The sequence below is a fragment of the Oratosquilla oratoria genome, chromosome 27, assembly GCF_046742065.1.
Source record: "Oratosquilla oratoria isolate Oo_2021 chromosome 27, ASM4674206v1, whole genome shotgun sequence".
In the NCBI taxonomy this organism is placed as follows: Eukaryota; Metazoa; Arthropoda; class Malacostraca; order Stomatopoda; family Squillidae; genus Oratosquilla; species Oratosquilla oratoria.
Window position 1 is genome coordinate 1,188,276 of NC_134803.1, and position 5,161 is coordinate 1,193,436.

The following is a 5,161-nucleotide window of genomic DNA, read 5'->3' on the forward strand; positions in this document are numbered from 1 at the left end:
AGTCACCGCTTATATCGATCGTTCTCTCTTTCACCCGTGAATTTTGATAACCATAGATAATGTGATGAAGCCAGTTTACAGAGTATGTCAGTTATGCAGGGACAACTACAATAAATATAATCAAGACGCTGATATGGCCTCGCGAATCCACTTGCTCCTCATGATGCCTACTATATGCGGCACCGTATGGAAGGGGTTAAGAGAGACTGGTGGAAGTGGATAGTTTTAGATACTTGGGTGCAAATGTGGCAGGAAAGGGAGGAGTGGAGGTAGAATATAGATTGAGAGAAGCAAGTAAATGCCTTGGAGGATCAATAAGTGTAATGAAAAATAGACATTTGGGAATGGATGCCAAGAGGAGATTGTATGAAGGAGTGATTATGCCGACAGCACTGTATGGGGCAGAAACATGGAACATAAGAGAGGAAGAGAGGAAAGTTTGAATGTATTTGAGATGAAATGCCTGAGAAGTATGATAGGGGTTACTAGGCTAGAGTGAGAAATGAGGTGAGGAGGAGAAGGGGGGTGGAATGGGAGTTGGGAGATAGGGTGGATGAAAGAGTATTGGGATGGTTTGGACATATGGAAAGGAGTGAATAAAGATTAGTAAAAGAGGTGTAGAAGGTAGAGGTGGAATGAGTGAACATGAGGGGGTGACCAAGGATGAGATGGATGGATTGGGGTAAAAGGGGCATTGAAGAGGGGAATGTCTGTTGAGGAAGGATGGGAGAGAACAGAGGGTAGGGGTGAATGGAGAATGGTTGTGTATGGATGATGCTATGATGCATGAGGGGGAGTGGGCAGGGGATGGGGGATGAGGAAGTAGGTGTGAAAAATAAATTGACGCAGCCCTAAGGGATTTCTCCCTGTCTTCTCCTTTTCTACACAAGGGGACAGAGCGAGGGTGTTGCCGATTTAATGAAGCAGCCTTGCTATGGATTGCTGTCTTGTGATGCTGCTTCTGACCCAGGGCAGTGGGCAAGATGCAGGGATGACCCATCATCCAGGAGGAGTCAAGGGAGGGAAGGGGGTGGATGGAAGTGGAGTATGTGGGGATGGAATGGGTGGGAGTGTTTTTATGCTTTTGTTTTTAGGCTACCTCCTTTGTAAGGGGGAAAAAGCCTTTGGTATGTGCATGTATGTAAAAATTAAAATTGACTATTGACTATGAATATTAAATAAAATGCTGTATCATGGTTGGCTAGAAAACACTTTGTAAATATAGGAATATTATGATAAGGTCTCTATCTGTAGGTTTAAAATGCAAATTATTTTCTGAGGGTCTTCTGCAAGAGAAACCAGGGGCAATGGTTTGATTGATCTACCTTTTTTTATCTGTGTACAATTCCATCCATGATCTATGGATGTGAAACTTGGAAGGTGACAAAGGTGATAGAGACAAAACTAAGGAGTGCACAGATAGAAATGGAAATATCAATGCTGGTAATAATACTGAGGTACAGAAAAGGGCCATGCTTGGTAAGAGAGCAGACTAGAGTAAAATATATCATAGAGATCATATAGGAATAGAAATAGAATTGAGAGGGAAATGTAAAAAAAAGGAGGATGGCAGATAATATGTTACTGTATGGATGATACAAAATGGAAAGCACAGAAGAGGAAATCCAGACAAATGGTGCCAAGTTGAGATAAGAAAAAAAGTTTGCATGAGTGATGAGGCAGAAGTTGGCACATTCTCAAGGAGGAGGTTGAGAGAAGCCTTTGTTCAACAGTGGACCACATATGGTTGACTGACTGATTGATGGAATGACTGACAGAAGATAGTTACAATGGTATATTCCTTCACTACAGCAATGCTTCAAAAGACTTTGTTCTGGCCAATGCCAAAAGATTCTACTCTGCTTTGGGCAGGTCTTTACAACAAAGTGGTTAACTGAGACAGTATTAGCTCATTCAGCTTACAGTCCTGCCCTAAACACAATAAAGATAAAAATCTTGTGGCATTGCCCTGAGCAAAATCTTGAAAGGATAGTGGGAGAGAAAAGAGACAGACACAAAGAAAGAGAAAGAAAATGAGTGAGAAAGAGAGAGACAGACAGAAAGAGACAGGCAGATACAGACACACACCAAAGCGAAAGGAAGTGCTGCGCTGAGCACGTCTATCTAGCGGTTTCGTCACCGACAACAAAAGAAACTATCTAGAAACAGAAAAACCTGACATCATGGGAATAGTAGAGACAAAACTGAAAGGACCTCTATCAACAAGCATAGTGGGACATGGTCTATACAATCACTGTGGAAAAAATAGAACAGAAAAGCAGGGAGGTGTTATGATATTGGCCAAAAAGGGTCTAAATGTGACAAAGATTATTGAAGGCCAAGGCAATGTAGAATTACTTATGATCAAAATTGCTAACAAAAAGATGAAAAGCAGAAAATTTGTAGCAGTGTACGTACCACCAAAAACACATATATGGTCAGACAGCAAACATTCCAAATTATTGGAAAAGACAATGATTGTGCTAAACGAGTTACTGAAAGAGGGTGGAAACATAGTAATCATGGGCAATTTAATGCAAAAGACATAATCTCGGAAGAAATTATAGTTAAAGGGGGAGATGAACTTTGGAGCAACATTCTACTGGATATGACCATCAAATATACCCTAACACAATGGGTTAAGGAAAATACTAGATATAGAAACAATGAAGAACCGTCGAAACCAGATATTGAGAACAAAATGAAGTACAAAACACCAATTGGAAAGAGTGACCATATACTAATAGAGTTTGAATTAAAAGAACAGAACAATGTAGACAAGAATGACAAACACAGAGAAGGAAGATTAATGTACAATATAATGGATTTTGTTAAAGTAAGAACATTTTTCCAAAACAAAAATAGGGATAAATTCTCTAAAGAGGAAACAGAGATGGACAACAAATGAAACATATTCAAAGAAAAGTACAAGGAAGGAATTTACAAATATGTACCAAAAAAGAAACAAAAAGAGATTTACATAAAGTGTTGGTTCAACAAAAGGTGTAGTGAGGCTAGAGACAGAAGAGACAAAGCCTGCAAAAAATGAAAAAAAAAGAAAGAAAAAAATCCAAATGACAAACATATAAAAAACTTAGGAACGAATATGTGAATATACGCAGGAAAGAAAAAAGAAATTATGAAAAAGATATTATAGACAAATGTAAGGACCAACCTAAACTCTTTTACAGATATATAAATGAAAAACTAAAGGATAAACATGAAATAGTGAAATTGTGTGAAGGAGATAAAGAATATATAGATGACACAGAGATGGCAGAAGTTATGATCAGACATTTTAGATCTGTTTTTACAATCAAGAGCTCACAATCTTGGGAAGATGGACAAGAAAGATCATCCACGATGAAAGAAATAAAGGAAATACAAAAAAAAAATAAGAGACCAGATAAAACACCTAGATGTCAGGAAATTGCATGGACCAGATGTTATCACAAATTGGATACTGAAAGAGAGTATAGACGAAATGACTGATAAACTATACACAATAATTGACTTCTCACTCAAAGAGGGAAAGGTGCTGCAAGATTGGAAAGATGCAAACATAGTACCAATATATAAAGGAGGAAATAGGGAAGATCCTACAAACTTCAGACCGGTACCCCTTACAGGCATGTTAGCAAAAATATGCGAAAAGGTCATCAGAAACAAATGGACCAAACACTTGGAAGAAAATAAAATAATAAACCCCAAAGAATTTGGCTTTAGAAGTGGATGATCATGCACCACAAATCTAATCTGCTTTTACTCGAGATTAATTGAGATAAAACAAGAAAGAGATGGCTGGGCAGATTGCATATTTTTTTATTTGCGGAAGGCATTCGACAAAGTACCACACAAAAAATTAATAAGAAAAATTGAAATAGTATGAGGAATACAAGGTAAACTGCTGGAATGGATGAAGGATTTTTCAACTGGGAGAAAAATGAGAGTGGTACTTAGAGACACAAATTTGAACTAGAAAGATGTGAAAAGTGACATCCCACAATGCTCTGTACTGGCTTCTTTAATGTTTGCCACATATATAAATGTTTTCCATATATATAAATTATTGGGATGAGGGAGTAAACTGTTATATGAACTTCTTTGCTGATGGTGCCAAATTACTCAAGAGAGTAAGAACAGAAGAAGATTGCATATCGCTATAAGAAGACCTACACAAAATATGGGAATGGAGTCGGAAAAGTGAGATGAATTTCAACATAAAAAAATGTAGCATAATGGAATTTGGAAAAAGTAAAAATAGAGTATTGGGACAGTACAAAATTGGAAACAAAGAAGTTAAAAAAGTCCATTCAGAAAGGGACCTGGGAGTAATCATCTCGAGTGACTTGACACCTGATAAACATGTCAATAAATTATTTGAAGAGACTTATAACTTATTGAGGTCAATGAAAGTGGCCTTTGATTACATAGATGAGGAGATGGTTAAAAAAATAGTTGTTACACTGATAAGACCTAAACTAGAATATGCTGCAACACTATGGGCACCCAGCACAAAGAACATAAGAAAGTTAGAAAGAATACAAAGAGTAGTGACAAAGTTGGCACCTACACTGACAAACCTGACATACGAACAAAGATTGGAAAAATTACATCTGTCATCACTGGAACAGAGAAGAGAAAGAGGCGATTTGTTGACCATTTTCAGAATTATGAAAAGGATGGAAATTCTCGACAGAGACGACTTATCAAAGTGGGATAGAAGAGAAACAAGAGGACACGAAAAGAAACTAAAGAAAGACAGCTACAGAAGAGACCTGAAAAAGAATAGCTTCCCACATATAGTGATTGATGTGTGGAACAAACTGAATGGAGAAACAGTGAATGCCAAAACTATACATGATTTGAAGAATAAACTGGATGTGGAGAGATACGAAAATGGGTCACTAAACAAGCATAGGTCTTGACCTGTAAAATACAACTTGGTAAATACACACAAAGAGAGAATGGTGCTAAACTGAGGATATAGGTTTTTACCAAACATCAAAATTCCTTTCCCAGCACTACAAAATTATAGACCCAACTGATAAATTCTTAAAGCAACTGGCACAAAATATAGTTTTCAACCACACCTTATATCCTCTATCTTCAGTACAACTTTTATTCATTTCACTACAGCAGGTATATAAAGCACTGAGAA